Genomic DNA, 16,881 nt, shown 5'->3' with positions numbered 1-16,881 from the left:
ATCTCTCCTTCAGAAACCTACTGAAATATCATCTGCAGTGAGCATATGTTTGACGACAGCAAGGTCATATACCTTTGGCTACTTAAGCAGTATGAGCAAAACCTCTGGGCGCTCTTGTTTCCCAAGTGCTGCAACTTAAATCAGGCACATTGTGACTTGGTAGTTCCTGGCCTATTCAACATTCTTTAACAATACCAAAAGTCAAATGCATAAATTCATCTCCAGATTTATATATATTCATTGAATCTGTACTGGAAAAAATACAGCTGGAATACTCCATAGAACCAAAGACAGTAGGACTTTGTCTCGTGTGTTCTAAGTATAGTATCAGACTGTACCATCCCTAGGTAAATATATCACACTTGTGAAACAGAGTCATCAATAAAGAAAGACCTTTAACTAGATGAACAGATACAGTGACTGCAACCATGAGCCCAAGAATGGTGTCTTAAGCTTGGTTCTCTAGAAAAACAAAAGCATTGATGTTTTTATATATATTTAAAGGGGAAATTTTAGATCAAGAAAATGGCTTACACAGATGGAGAAGAGGCCAAATCCAAGTTCAGTCAGGTCCCATGAGCATGGGTCAGATGCTAGGCTGCAGGCTTCTCCAGACTCACATAGCTGCAGGGGCTGATGATTGGCAGGAAGACCACAGGCTTGGTGGCTACAGAGGTGGATGGATTCAAGGTTGTTAGGTCAGATAACATATCACTGATGACGCCCAGTATAGACAGGGCAGATTGTTGGCTCAAGTTCAAAGAACTAGAGATTGATGAGGAAGATGTAGAGTGTAGATCCAACAAAAACCAAGCAAGGTTTTCTACAATGTACACTTACATAGGAAGCAGGTCACAACCCTGAAGAAATTCAGTTTTAATTAACTGCATTAGGGTTATGACCTCAGTAAGGATATTGCATATCACTCTAATGTTACCACTAATCAGATTAAATAATACTCTGCAGATAGGAAACATGGGAAAACTTCTTAATCACAACACAATTTAACATGCAGGATTTCTCTACTTTTACATTATTTACATTGCTAGCCAGACAATCTTTATTGTAGGATCTCCCTAGTGTATGTAGGATGGTTAGTGACATCTAGGGCCTCTACCCATCTACTCATTAGATACCTCACGCAATCCTTTCCAGTAGTGAAAAACAAAAAGTGTTACTCATCAATGTCAAATGCCTCTGGGTGTCAATTTGAGGGTTTCCATTGAGGACCACTTCTTATCTCATCGTCACATTTCCTTATATGGAAAGATGGTGGTATCATTATTCCATGCTAACAGATGAGAGAGCTAAATTCTGGAGTACTTTTACAGCGTTCAGAGGCTCTGGTTACATAGTGGATTAAGAACTAGGCTGATAACCACCAGGTTGGCGGTTCAAACACACCAGCCGCTCTTTGGGAGAAAGGTGGAGCAGTCTTCCCTTGAAGAGAATTACTGTCCTGGAGGCCTTCCAGAGCATCTCTCCTCTGTCTGATACCGTTGCTGTGAGTCAGAATTGACTCAGTCTCAGTGTTACACAGCTTAAACACTGTCATCAGATGAGTGGCTGGTAGATCAATATTTAAACTCAGCTGGTCTTTAACTCTGAATCCGATGTAATCTTCCTGGTATGACTATACATGCCGTAAAGGTAAGCACAGTGGTAACAGCAGTGCTTAAATGGCACGGTAGTGTGCACGGCAATCTGACTGCTTCAGCAGTGTGGGTTCCAACACTGACCACTAGCAAGGAAGACCCCATGGCATTGGCTGGCACAGAGCCTGCAACAAGGGTCTCAAACACAGCAATGTTTGTGAGCGTGGTCTACGGCAGACACTGATTCATCCTCTTGTATATAGGGCCCCTGTCAGTCAGCCCTGACTTGGTGGTCTCTAACAGCAATTGGCATCTTTGGAGAGAAGAAAGAGGGGCCATGGTGATAGTTTATGGCATCAGTAACACTCTCAAAGTGAACCTGCTGCCTACCATATTTTTATTTTAGCTACACAACTGGTCTTTCTGAGAAGAATGAAACAGTATTAAGTTATGTTGTCTTGGAGATGGCACAGCTTCATCCGGTAGGAGGACATTCTGATTTCATTTATATTTGTGATATCAGGTTGATGCCGACTCATAACAGTGGGGTAGAAGTGTCCCTGTGGGTTTCCGAGACGAACTCTTTATGAGACCAGAAGGCCCAGTCTTTGTCCCAAAGAGCTGCTGGTGGCTTTGAACTGCCAACCTTGTGTTTAGCAGTCCATTGGCTAACCATACACTTAAGTAAATCTTCATTCTCTTCCCTTAGAAAAAGATTTAAATCTTTCCTGGGAGGAGGGGTAAAAGAAAGAGCAGGTGTTTAGGATTCTGTGCTTAAATCATTCATGCAGACCAGCCTGTAAAATACAATTGCTGCAGCTTTCAGGAGGGTTTACAAGCACAAGAGATCTACATTTTACATAACTGTGAAAATAAATTAGAGTCTTCTCCAGATGAGGTTCCCTGAACCATAAATCTCCTTTGCAGTTTCAAATTCTATCTAAACAACTTGGCACTAAAATTCATTCAATAAGATAAGCTGGGTTAGAGCAGGTGTAAGCAATAATCACGATTAATATGAAGAGGGCAGAGAGAAGGAGATAAAATGGAAGCCACAGGAATGAAATGAGGGAGCCGGAGAGAGAGATCACCACAGACAAAAACATGCAAGAATGATTGAAAACAAGAATTTAGTCTTGAGGATTTAGTCTTGAAGAATTGAGGATTTCAGTTTTTTTGCTGAGAGAGAGAAACAGAGAGAGAAACAGAACTTTCCATTTGTCATCTGTGGGCATCACTGTGAACATAAGGACATTCAAGACTGGTTCAAGAGATGATACTAGATAATGATAAAATACAGCTTAATATCGATTTTATCATGATTTCCAATGGCAAAACATTTATTGCACCAAAATAAAGAACTCTTGAAGCAAAGATGGGACTCAGAGCCTGCAATCAAGACTTGATTCTGAGTGACCCTGTGAGTGTAGGCGAGGGATTCTCAGCCTTTACCCTGGACGTAATCCCTTGGAGGCTTTGTGAAACACAGTTACTGCGTCTCCCCGAAGACGACCTGATTCAGTGGATCTTGGGGAGGTACATGGATTTGCCTGGACAGCAAAAAAACTGAAATCCTCAACCATTAAGGACTAGAACTCTATACACTTTACATTTGTGTTCTCATTTTTTATTCCAAACATTTCTGAAATGTTTATATAAGCCTGGTAGTTACTTTTACTAAATGGATATTTTTAAAAGACTTCTAGACCCCTGGGTTGAAATTAAAAAAAAAACATTAGCAAAATAAATAAATCAATAAATGCTGTGTTCTGGCAAATGTTGGGGGATTCTATGTTGAAATTCAATTCAATCACGGACTTTTTGCCCTTGAAGATGTCTAAAGTCTCATGCTTTAAATAATTAAGACTTTCTAGGATATGTTAAGTTTGTTTGCTTACTGTGTTCCTTAACTTCATGCACAGCATGTACCATGAGTGCTGCAAACAGAACAACCACAGCATCCACTTCATTAAGAAACAAGATTAGGTGGAGACTCTGGAAAGTACCCCTGATAATTTGGCATACAAGTCATTCCTTAATAGAGAGTAAACAGTCTTTATTTCTTGGATTATACTACTTTTTAATCTTTTACTCTTTTAGAGAGAGAATATGTTGACAAACAGTGAGGAAGAAGGTAAGAAAATATCCCTGAATTAGGATCCAAATAAATGTTAGAGTAGAGAAAGTGAAAACAGGATTGAATATGAGGAACATTTAAAAAATAATCTGTGCTTCCAATTCCTCCAATTATAACCTCTATTACTCCACCCCAGGCAGGCATCACACTTTTTTGGGAAGAGGTCCAGATCCTGAGAGACTGTAGTTCTAGATACAGGGTGAGTTAGCTGATATTTCAGGGTTTATTTCTAGCCTCCACTACTAAGTCGCTGCATAACCACAGGCAATTACTTTAATCTGTCTGTGTCTTCATTTATGCATTTGTCACATGGAAATAATAGCCCCTACTTCATGGGAGTTTGGGAGGTTTAATTAAATTAGTGCTTTTAGCTTCTCAGATTAAAGCTGCTATGGAAATGCAAAATGCAATTATGGCACTCATCTTTTCCTTTTGCTGTATGGAACTCCATGATTGAAACACATTTATTTTAATTGGAAAAGTGACTAATTGTCTACAGAAATCTGGCCTCCTGGCATGTTTATAGGACAATAGGTCAGGGCTCTTTATAATAAATTGAATTATAATCTAAATCTCTATTTAACTATAATAAACAGCAAATGAATGACAAAGGATTTCGTTATTTCAAGTATCAGTTTTTTAAAATTCTAATACCTTGAGATATGAGCAGTGGAATTTGACCTATAATCTGGTCGGGGGACTTGATAATTTTCACACTATCATCTATGGCATTGATTCAATTCCCAGGCCATTTTCTGGTGAATCAATTACTTTTTGCTTCTTGCTAAAACCAAAAAAATCAACCAACCAAGCAAACAAAAACTAAATCAGTGTTATATATATGTGGGTAGGAGAACAACTAAGTTTTTGAAAATGGAATGTTTCTACCAGAAGAAATCATGTATGCATATCCACCTGTCTGGGTGTGATCCCCTGAGACTGAGGCGATAGGCAGTCTAGTTCCAGGGAAGGAAGAAACCAAGGATTTGAGAGGTTCTCTGAGTCAGAATTGACTCAACAAGATGACAGCGAGGGTTGGTTTGATTTTTTTTCCCTCTGGAGAACTGGTGGAGAGATGTGCTAGTGAAGCAGTCATTGAGCACTGGGCTGCTACTCAAAAATTTGGTGGTTTGAACCCATCAACTGCTCAGTGGGAGAAGGACTGAAGACTTCTGGGCTAGTTCTACTCTGTCCTACCAGTCACTCTGAGCCAGCATTTGACCCAAGGCAAGAGGTTCTATGTCTGCTTTTTAGGTATCAAGAAGTGCTGATAGCACCACAATTTAAACACTTGGCTGTTAACTCAGAGGATGGTGATCTGAACCTGCCTGCCATTCTGGTGGGGAAAGCTGGGGCAATCATCCTGTAAACCTTATGGGGCAGTTCCACTCTCCTCCAGAGCCTACTCAACAACAATGACTTTATTTTTCTTTTTTAGTATTGAAGGGAGTCTCTGAGTGGGGCTTTGTGGCTAGCTGGGTCACACATTTTGCCGCTAGCCAGAATAATGAAAATTCAAATTAATCTAGAAGTGACTTGGAAGAAAGTTGTGGTGATCCACTTCTAAACATTCAGTCACTGAAAGTCCTGGGGAGCACAATTCTACTCTGATACACATGGGACCACCAGGACTTGAAATAAACTTGGTACCAACTGTGTCACATTAGAAGGCCATCAACAGTTGGAGAGAATGGTGGTGTGGCAGTGCACAAAATTAGGAAAAGAACTAGGTAGGCCTATTGATATTTTACAAAGATCTGTAGTTGATAGTGAAGCCTGCTGGCAAGAGGTTTGAATCGGATGGGAAGCAATGCAAGGTCCAAGGGAAAGAGAATGGGTCATAGAGAACAGAGAGGCCCCCGACTGAATTCTGGGGTCATGTGCATGCGATTGGTTAGGAAACAGTCCTCTTTTGGACTCTGAAGCCCTGTGCTTCTTGAACAATCTTCTTGTCATTCAAGTCAGCAGAAGTTTTATGCCCTAGAATATCAGAAATCTTAAAAGCAATATTTCTATTGGGCTGCATCCCAGACCAATTAAGACAGGAACAACGAGGGATGGAGCTCATAGACCAATACAAAACCCAACAGCAAATCCTCTCACACCTCTCCATGATACCGGGCTAGATAAGGCTTAAACCTATGGCATTGGCATGTTTCAGTCAGACCAAGAAAGTGAAGAAAGGTAGGAGATTTTGCTTATGACTGATTTTAAATCCCAAAGGTTAAAGACATTCTGAGTAGAAGTGAGCAGTCTGAAGTGGAATGTTCAATGTCATCAAGGATTGAAGCCTTATCCAGTGGTCATAAGTTCCTAGACCTCAGTGAGGTTGACATGGTGATTACAGACTGTGAATCCTGAGTGTGGGATGAGGAAACAGAGCATCGGACCAACGGCACAGAATTCAGGGCTTCTTTTTCATTTCTGCCCAATGCATGCAGAGCTAATGGAGGAGGGGAGCTTTAATCTCAGAAAGGTCCCATTTTGAGTGCATCATAGGAAAGGAAGGATAAACATAAATCACCATCTATTTTACCTGTTTATTTTTACTCTCCATGTCTCCATTATTTGTGTAGATAGTCTTGTACATCTCTACTTTTTATTATGGCATTGATTAATATGCTATACAAAGAACTGTAAATTCTTGTTTCATGGTCATTTCTTATGCTTAGCGAATCTATGTTTTATGCAGGTGAGCATCTTAGGCTTTGATGAATGAGGGATTCAGTACTACTTAGTTGGTAGATGACATTCAATGAAAGTGAAATCATCTTAACCCAGTCTGCTTGATAAGGACAAGAGAGGTAGAAATAGGTCTCTCTGTTGGGGAAACAAATTACAGCCTGATTCTTCAGAGGGTTTAATTCTGTGGTCCGGCCCATTGAACATCTGTAAGATGCTGTTGAAAGGAGAATTTGCAACTGCAGTGGCTCTGAGCGTCTAAGTTATAGCACAGGAAAATGTACTGTGATAACATTTATATGTTTTGGTTGAAAAATTTAGGAAGCCTATAAAAGTGGCATGGCATTTAATTATACAGGATAACCTGTCAAAAATTAGCCTTTCTTTTTTATTTCCTCCTTTTTATACTATGACACTTCTGTGACATTGAGGGAAACCACAACTTAGCACTCTGGGGGAACATGGACAAATGACCCACTGCATCTAGTTTAATCAGAATCAATGCCTCTATCAGACCATTCTGTAAACTTTATTCCTTCTTTACTGTTCCCTTAGACCATTACATCACTCTTGTAAGCCTTCTGCCCCCCCAGCCCCCACTGAAACAGTGTGTGGAGACAAAACTCAGTAGAATATTCTGGGGAAACTCTAAAGGCAAGTTACTTACAACTGCAACAGATGTGGATGATTTTTAGGGAAATGCTGACTTTCTATTGTGAATCTCTAGCTCTCTTAGGGAAAAGTACGGAAGTTCCAATTGCCTGCCAGCTATAAGAACAGAAGGGCTAAACAGCTAAGCTATAAAAGTGTAACATTAAAATTCTGACAAAGGAAAAAATTACAGCTACACTCAGTTCTTACAAGAAATCAAGTGACTTTCTCAGTAATTTATATATTTTTTAACCTAAAGCTCTGCGGCTATTATTAAAGAACAGAGAAAAAATGTAACCCTACTCTACAAAAATACTGTTTTGAATTATTAGATTTGAGAGATAAAAAAATGAAGAATGTCAATTATTTTAACCTGACTACAGAAGTGTAAATAGATGTCACCATCAATCTTCTCCTCTGTGCATCCGTAGTAACAGTAGTAGCAGTACTAGTGCTAGTATAGTTCTTGCAGCAATCGTTGTAGAAAGTCTATGACACTGTGGCCACGTGTCAAGTAGGAAACAACAAAAACAACAAAACCAGACCTGAAAGAGCAGGTCGACTAGGGGTTTCTTCTAATCCATGTTATCTGTTGTACCGCGCCTCCAAACATATGTGACATTCTAACCTCGGTACCAGTGGATATGCTCTTGTTTGGAAGTAAGCAATTTTATTTTTTAGATGTTACTTATGAAGTCATGCTGTGACAGGATGCATCCTAATCCTACATAAGGATTTGTGTCCTTATAAAAGTGGAAGATCTGCTGAGATAGAAAAGCAGAGGGAGGATCCCCAGTGATGCTGCAGTCGTAGCTGAGTGCTGCCCAGAGTCCCCACAAACCAGGAGAGAGGCTGGGACCAGGGTTTGCTCAGGGCTCTCAGGAGTCACCGTGGCTGACACTCTTATTTGCACTTCGACATTTCAGAACTGTGTGCAACGGATTTCTTAACTGTTAATGTGTAAATAAACACTGATCATTTTTAGTTGCTGGAGGTGTGACTTTAATATGATTGTTGAATTTTTTATAAAAATTGCTTCATTGACTCATTCATTTACCCATTCATTCATTCATTCACTCACTCATTCTAGTTAACAATTTGAGAAACATATTCCAGGCACAAAATTTAAGTATAACAGATTAATATAGAAGCAAAATAGTCCTAATTTTAACCTTGATCAAGCCTCTTTTCTACATGACAGTGTATGAAAATGAGAGAAAACAGGCCGATTAAGTGATATGAAACTGAATCCTGCAGATCAGACTGATCCGCAATCATTTACCACAGTGACAAGTAGAGAAATTTAACCTGCACTGATGACTTCTGTAGGGTGTAGATCTTCTCATCTGTTACCAATGTCTGCTTCTGGCTCATATTTAAGGCACAAGACTGTAAGGCCCATGAAAGTAGGTCCTAAATTGCTTTATGCTAATTTTCATGTCTACATTATGTAGTACCAGCTATTTCATAGATGCATCTAGTCATTTTCAGAAATAATATAAATACTGTTGAATGAGTTGCCTTAGTTCGGAATCAACAGTGTATAACCTAACCTTTTAATTGCCGGTGAAAGCTTTATCTCCTGCCATTGTTTGCTTCTTTATTTCCTTTTGTGTTTGCACACTATGATCCGAACTAGCTTCTCTTTTTATGGTGGATCTGAACTATTAGGATTTCAAGAATCTTTCACTGAACACAAGGTGTTTCAGTCGAGATAAAGGTCTCCAAGGAAGAGCTTCGGTATAGTGCAAACTTGTTTATACGATAAGGTGGACTCCCGTTTCCTTTGGGGATTCATTCGTGGAGACTTTCCCTCTTTTTCTTTGAACCACTGGAAATCATTTCTTCGGAGTAATATAACCGATGTGAATTGATGTGGGGAACTAAGAGTTCAAAGATGGGGTGTGTTTAAGAACATTGCAGCATTACTACTTAGCTTCTCACAGAAATTTGCTCTAGCAAAATAGCTCACAGATATTTGAGAAAATAATTAATTAGATCATGAGGTCAAGGGCAGAGTTTTATGTCTCTTTATGTTTGTTTATAAACATATGGACTAATTTTTCCCTGAAATTTTCATCCAAATCACTACCTACTCCTTTGCAGACAAAAAGTACATGATTTCTTACAGGTTTGTCTATCTCGTGCAACCCCAGATCCAAAAGCATTTCGGAGAGAGGAGCAGAAAGAGAACCATCCAGAATGGGGCATTGCAATGACTTACAGAAAAGAAGTGCTATGCTCTGGAAGTGGACCCCAAAGAGAGCTTCCAGACTAACCCGAGGAAATGTGTCAGTGAATCATGAGACATAATGCTGTAGATGTTAGATGGAGTCCGTGAGAGAACCTAGAAATGGATGCAATGGGAAACAGAAGCTCATATCATTTAATAATGAGAGACAGATGTCATCATTTGTTTTGAGATAAGCCTGATGGAGGGATGTATGTTAGACTTCAAGGGAGAGACTGGAGACAGCACTATGTTTTGGCAGGATTTTACATCAAAGAGTTAACACACTCATCTGCTAGCCTAAAAGTGATCAAACTCACTCCCTTCCATCAGAAGAAAGGTCTGGCAAAGAGCTTTGGAAGACCGGTCACTAAAATCCCTCGGGCACAAAGTTCTATTCTAACAGACTTAGAGTAGCCATCAGTCAGAACTGGCTCAACGGAAACTGGTTCTGGCTTTCAGGTTTGATGGTCTATCACTTATGATAGAGAAGTGAGTGGATAAAAAGGAGGAGAAATGCTTCGGGGAAAGGGGGGGGGGGTGTTTTATATTTTCATGAGAGTTTTGACATAGGAACAAAGGTATTGAAATACTTAAATGTGTCTAGATCAGTGGTTCTCAACCTTCATAATGCCACGACCCTTTAATACAGTTGCTCATGTTGTGGTGACCTCCCAACCATAAAATTATTTTGTTGCTACTTCATAACTGTAATTTTGCTACTGTTATGAATTGAGCAACCCCTGTGAAAAGATCTTTCAACTCCCAAATGGGTCATGACACACAGGTTGAGAACCACTGGTCTAGATGGACAGTAATCCCATGAGAGAAATATAATGGTCTATTTGGAAAAGCAAAGAATGTAAAGCACCTACAGTTTACCAGGGAATGGCTACAATGTACTAGGGAAAGCTACATGATGGCCTTACTTCCAAGCAATCCAAAGTTTAGGATGGAAGGTAGGCAAGTGCACAGATACTTATTTGTGAAAGTATGGTGAATGATGTAAATTCAAGGGACTATGGTAGTACAAAAAAATAACTAAAAAGAAAGAAAGAAAGGAAAACACAGAAAACAAACAAGTGACACATCTAATGAAACAGTTCAAAAGGTTTCGTTTGTTGCCCGTGCCATTGAGGCAATTCTGACTTCAGTGTCCCTGTGCAGTAACAGTGACATTGCTTGGTATGGGTCCTCCATCCACAGGCTTGGTAACTCCCAGAAAATGTTTGAGTGGGAAAATGAAAACAGAAAGGAGATTAGCCAGTTTTTCAATTCTAGGGTTAAAGTTAGAGATCTCAGAAGCAGGCACAGAGGTAACCATTGCTTACAAGAAAGACAAGACACCAGTGGAGGAGAAGTGGGGACAACAGGAACCATGAGGCAGAGTAGCAGGCTCTGCTGGTCCACATTCTGCATGAAACGGTGCCTTCAGAGGAAGGCTGACTTGCAGAGGGGTGTCCCTTTGGGCATTTGTGAGCTCTAAGAGAACTTTGTAACACTTGCCAAAGAGGTTGTATGAGCCAGAGGCCAAGGACCAGAGTGAGATATGCCTGGAAGCATGAGTGAGAACAGGCACTGCTGACGAAAGAACTGTATCCTTACCATTTCTAACACTGATTTAAACCTGTTAAGCTTTCTAATAAGTTTCATAATTGTGAGTATTATCTGTGAGTTCTCAGTGGCTCTTGAAACCAAATTCGTGTCTAGCAGAGAAGTGGGAGCCCTGGGAGGAGAAATTTGCATGTGAGTAGGGTAAAAAGAGAGGAGTTTGGAGGCATAGCTACCTCCAATTCAGAGCACTGGCCCTTGGGCAGACAGAGAATTGAACTGCCTTTTTCTCCTGTGAAGTCAGAGGCCATTTCCTTGCCCTATTCAACAAAGGGAAACTGTCCAATAGGTCTCTGAATCTTGGACTTTATGGGAGAAGATTTCCAGGTCTCTTCTCCCAAGGAGGCACTGTGGGTTTGCACCATTAACTTTTCTTTAGCTTTCAGGCAAAGACTCTTGTCTCACCAAGAAAGATTCTTAGAAGACGTTACTCCTAGAATTATGGGCAAAGTTAAACAAATAAGAGAGATGCTGCTCATCAACTCATAATACTGAACATAGAATGGGTAGCAGAGAAAAGGTCATAATGAACAAAATTAGTTATAGAGGGACTTGAAAAACTTCATAAAAATGGGTTTAAGAAAATAAATTTATACATTTTATTTCTCAATATATGGTCCATGAAAGTCAAGACACTTATAAATGATGAAGCCACCCTTCTATTTCATTCCTAAGGAGCCTTGGTGACATAATGGTCACTTATTGGGCCGCTAACAGCAAGGTCACAAATTCAAAACCATGAGCCCCTTTAGGAGAAAGATGGGGTTTTCTGTGCCCCTCAAGCGTTCCCCTCGTGGAACCCCCGTGGGACTGCTCTATGCTGTCCTCTATGAGGTGTGAGGTGTGAGGTGGAATCGAGTTGACGACAGAGAGGCTTCTTTGGGTTCAGTCCATCCCCAATGAAATGCAGGGCCTGCGGCATTAACCTGGTCAATAGTGTCTTTTACATTACTAACTGGAGGAAATTGATTGCCTCTTAAAATTTTGAAGATTAGGAAACCAAAAGAAGTCTGAAGAAGGCAAATCAGGACAGTAAACTACATGACTAATGTTTTCCCATTGAAGTTCTTGAAAAATTGCCCTTGTTGGATTAAAGAAATCAGCAGGAGCACTATGATGGAGATTTTCTTTCCTGTTCTTTTTCTACCAAAGCTTTGTATAACTTTCCGCAAACGCATTCATAATAAGCAAACATTAATGCTCTTTGTCCTCCCTACAAAGAGTTAACAAGTAAAATGCCCAGATAATTAAAAAATACCGCTGCCATGATCTCTGCTGTTGATCGGTGCACTTGTATTTCGAGTCACCATCACCACCTCCTGGTAACTGTTGCTTTCATTGTTTTGTCTTCAGGTTCAAGTGGGGCAACTGTTTTTCATTTCCTGTTACAATTTTCCAAACAAATGCATCAGGATCTTGATACCATTTGTTTAAAACATCCATTTAAAGGTCTGCTCCGGGCACAAAAGTTTGGCACCAATGGCACCGAAAGATCGCTTAACTTTCCGTTTTCAGTCAGAGCTGTGATAGCTGGACCAATCGAGAGGTCTATGGCATTGGCCATTGATTCAGATGTTAATTGTTGTCATCTTCAATTAGGTAAGAAGGGTTTTTGAAAAAGGTTGTCCTTGCTTCAATTGTAGCAGAATTCTTGCTCCGAGGGAGGCTCTTTCCACACTGATGCCTGTCCTTCTTTGTGTATCAAGTGAGATTCTATTCAGATAAGTTGTAACAAGTCAGCACCAGTCTCTTTTGTACAGAAACATTTGAAAACTATACATTTTTTATAGTACGCATTTCCATAAACTTTTTGCAGATTCCTTGTATTTATTGAGGAGCTTTGGTGTTGTAGTGGTTATGTGCTGGGCTGCTAAGCACAACCCCTCTGCAGGAGAAAGATGAGGCTGTCTACTCCCACAAAGAGCTACAGCCTCAGAAACCCACAGAAGCAGGTCTACCTGTCAGCTTGGGTTGCTGTGAGTCAGAAGTGACTTGATGGCAGTGGAGTTGTTTGTTTGTTTCTTTGCTTTTGTATTCATTTGTTGAAGATGATAGATGAGTGTGTATATTGTGTTTCAGAGATTAGACTTAATCTCCTAGGAAAGCTGGTTTACGAAGAATTTGTTCAGTTGTAGGTATGGCTATTTCAAGTTGATTGAAAATATGCATGCTGATCATTCTGAACAAGATGTGGTTTGGAAGTTATTCATAAAGAATTGAAGCCATGTGAGAGAATGCATTTTGAAAAGGAATGTAAAAATAAAAGAATCCTATATTTCCATTTGAATTATGAGGAGGGATATCCACAGTTTAGTAGATTTTAGCTAAACAATATACAAAAAAATGAAACATGGTTAATGCTTTCAAAATAATATATATAAACCTCTGGAAACTACAGAAACTTTCATATCAGAAATGGAATTAGTAAGCTAATATTTTTAATATCTATTTTCTCTCCAATATTTTTTCTTTTAATCTGAGCTATACATGCATCAAATTTCCTTTCTATGCATAACCTTTCTTTAGAAATATCTCTAGAGTATTGAAAAGCAAGAAAGTTACTATAAGGACTAAGGTGCGCCTGGCCCAAGCCAAGGTATTTTCCATTGCCTCCTATGTTTGTGAAAGTTGGACACTGAATAAAGACAGAAGAAGAACAAGTGATGAGTCTATTGTCAGGGGGAGAAAAAAAGACAGAAGAAGAATCAATGCATTTGAATGGTGGTGCTGCATAAGCATGTTGAAAGTGTCGTGGGGTGCTAAAAGGACAAAATGATCTATCTGGGAAGAAAGATGGCCAGAGTGTTCCTTAGAGCCAAGGAGGACAAACCTTCTGACATACTTTGTGAATGTTGTCAGGAGAGATGTATGCCAGGAGAAAGATATGGTTGGTGAAGTAGAGGGACAGGAAAACAGAGCGAGGTCCTCAAGGAGATGGATTTGCAAAGTAGCTGCATCAATGAGTTCAAGGCACTTGACAAAGCAGGGTTTTGTTCTGTTTTGCATAAGGTCCCTGTGGATAGGGACCTAATAACAGCATCTTAGATCAATAGAAAGTAAGAACAAATGTAAACCTTGGGGATCATCTAGATAAGTGGGTTTCATACCTCTTTTTTTAAACAACAAAATTATTTCAGGTAATAAGAGCTGAAAAGTAGATAAAAATGAAACTGCCTTTTATTGGAGATGGTTGGAGTATATTTGTGGATCATTGCCTCATGTTTCTGTCGTAGACTGACTCTAAGGGGTCCCCCTTAGAAACCTCAGTCTCCCAAGAAAAACTTTTGAAAATAACCCATAAGGCCCAAGAAATTGAGAAAGTTTCTATAGAAGTTCTATAGAAATTGAGAAAGTTTCTAAAAACATAGTTAAACCTAAGTTTGGAACAAAGTTTCTGTTTCCTGGAAGAGTTACCTTTACTTTAGGGAAGACTTTTTTCACTGGTATTATTGAGAAAGTGTCATCAGGTGTGTTTATTTAGAACCAATGACTGATTATTAGATATCAGTCTTCTTGGTGGAATCTTAAAAATACACGATAAGGAAAGATTAAACATACAGGGGAAGGAATGATTACTTCTTCTTTGCCTGACTTGATGGTGGTGTGACAAAAACCCTGTCTGTTCTGTCAAACAGCACTCATATATCTATGAAACCACTTTACTAAGTGAAGGAAAGAGAAATATTAAGCCAAATAGTTAGTGGGTGAAATTGTAATGTATAATTCTTTTAGAGGGTCGTTATTAATTTTATAAGGTTTTTCTATCTTTTGTTTTTGCCATTATACTTGATACTTACTTGTTAAAAAGTAGGTCTGATAGCCTTGATAAAGCTTTTTCTACTAAGGATTTTATGGTTTTAGTTTATACATTTAGGTCCTTAATCCATTTTGAATTTGCTTTTGTGTATGCTTTGGGGCATGGATCCTGTTTCATTTTTCTGCATATGGAAATCCACATTCTCCAGCACTATTTACCATCTTTTCATACTGAATGAACTTCGCATATGGGTCAAAAACAGCTGGCCATAGGCATTTGGGTTCATTTCTGCATTCAATTGGTTTACATGTCTATTGTTATAGGAGTACCAGCTGTTTTGATTACTGTAACTATATTTTGTTCAAAACTAGGAAATATTTTGTTTCCTGACTTAATCTCTTTTCTCTTGCCATTATTTCACAACAAGTTGAGGATTGGTTTTTCTATTTCTGAAAATATAAGGCTCTTGGAGTTCACCAAAGAGATTAGATAGATTGATAGTAATGAAAAAAGATACATGGCCGTTTGGGAGGTTGGGACTACTTGCAAATAAGGCTTATAGAACACTGAGGAGGGGATTGGCCGGTTTTGTTATCTTGCTGGGATTCAAATGAGCTTTCCCAGAGCAGGAAAGGGGGATTTCACTACCACCAAGAAAGAAAAGCCGGTCAGTCCCTGCCGCCACCTCTTTCAGCTTCTTCTCCTCCTCCTCTGCTCCGACACCGCCTTCTCTCTGGCCGCCATGGAAGAAGAAATAGCCGCGCTGGTCATGACCATGGCTCCGGTATGTGCAAGGCCCCCGCGCCGTCTTCCTGTCCATCGTCGGCGTCCCCGGCACCAGGGCGTCATGGTGGGAATGGGCCAGAAGGACAGCTATGTGGGCGAAGAGGCCCAGAGCAAGCGAGGCATCCTGACACTGAAGTACTGTACCCGATTGAGCACTGCATCGTCACCAACTGGGACGACATGGAGAAGATCTGGCACCACACCTTCTACAACGAGCCGCACCCAGTGCTGCTGACTGAGGCTCCCCTGAGCCCTAAGGCCAACCGAGAGAAGTTGACCCAGATCATGTTTGAGACCTTCAGCACCCCGGCCATGTACAGGGGCATCCAGGCCCTGCTGTCCCTGTCTGCCTCCGGTCACACCACGGGCATCGTCATGGACTCCGGTGACTGTGTCACCCACACCGTGCCCATCTACAAGGGCTGTGCCCTGCCCCACGCCATCGTGCGTCTGGACCTGGCAGGCCGCGAACTGACCGACTACCTCATGAGGATCCTGATGGAGCGGGGCTGCAGCTTCACCACCACGGCCGAGCGGGAGATCGTGCGAGACATCAAGGAGAAGCTCTGCTATGTCGCCCTGGACTTTGAGCAGGAGATGGCCACTGCCACCTCCTCCTCGTCCCTGGAGAAGAGCTACGAGCTGCCCGACGGCCAGGGCATCACCATCGGCAACGAGTGCTTCCGCTGCCCCAAACGCTCGTCCAGCCCTCCTTCCTGGGCATGGAGTCCTGCAGCATCGACCAGACCACCTTCAACGCCATCGTGAAGTGTGACGTGGACATCCGGAAGGACCTGTACGCCAACACGGTGCTGTCCGGCGGGACCACCATGTACCCTGGCATCGCAGACCGCTGCGCCCGGCACCAGGAAGGTCAAGATCATTGCGGCCTCTGAACGCGAGTATTCAGTGTGGATCCGTGGCTCCACTCTGGCCTCACTGTCCACCTTTCAGCAAATTTGGATCAGCAAGCAGGAGTACGACGAGTCGGGCCCCTCCATCGTCCACCGCAAGTGCTTCTAGACAGACTGCCCGCAGGTGCTGCCACCTGTCGCATGAGCTCGATGACAGCGCAGGTCGGCCCCTCATGCTGGCCTCGTGAAACTGGAAGAAGCCTTTGAAAGAACTGTCCTCGAAGTTCTCTCTAGCGGCAGCACTGATCGTCAGGCTTGTTGCTGATTTCGACCTTGTATTCACGTTAACGGCCCCCTTGGTCTGTGTTCACTGCCCTGTACATCCTTTGATTTCTACTCTAGCACCGGCAACCGGGGTGCAGGAGGCCTGGCCAGTGTGTGCAGGGTGCTTACGGGAAGAGCTGTGGGGTCCAGGATCGCCCGGAGGCCAGCAGGGGACCGGAAGCAGCCAGTCCTTGCTGTGTGCGGCCTGCAGGGCGGAAGAATCTGAGCCTTGGGACCAAGTGTCCTTTCTTTAG

General features: G+C 41.3%; 1 pseudogene; it reads left to right on the top strand.

Moving 5' to 3' along the window:
* The first annotated feature begins 15,405 nt into the window (after positions 1-15,405).
* On the top strand, positions 15,406-16,569 carry LOC101650195 (annotated as a pseudogene).
* The last annotated feature ends 312 nt before the right edge of the window (positions 16,570-16,881 follow it).

Source organism: Echinops telfairi, unplaced genomic scaffold (assembly GCF_000313985.2).
Source record: "Echinops telfairi isolate 266 unplaced genomic scaffold, ASM31398v2 ScPeMD7_443;HRSCAF=831, whole genome shotgun sequence".
Taxonomy (NCBI): Eukaryota; Metazoa; Chordata; class Mammalia; order Afrosoricida; family Tenrecidae; genus Echinops; species Echinops telfairi.
Note: the sequence above shows the minus strand (reverse complement) of the source record. Positions and strands in the feature narration are given on the sequence as shown.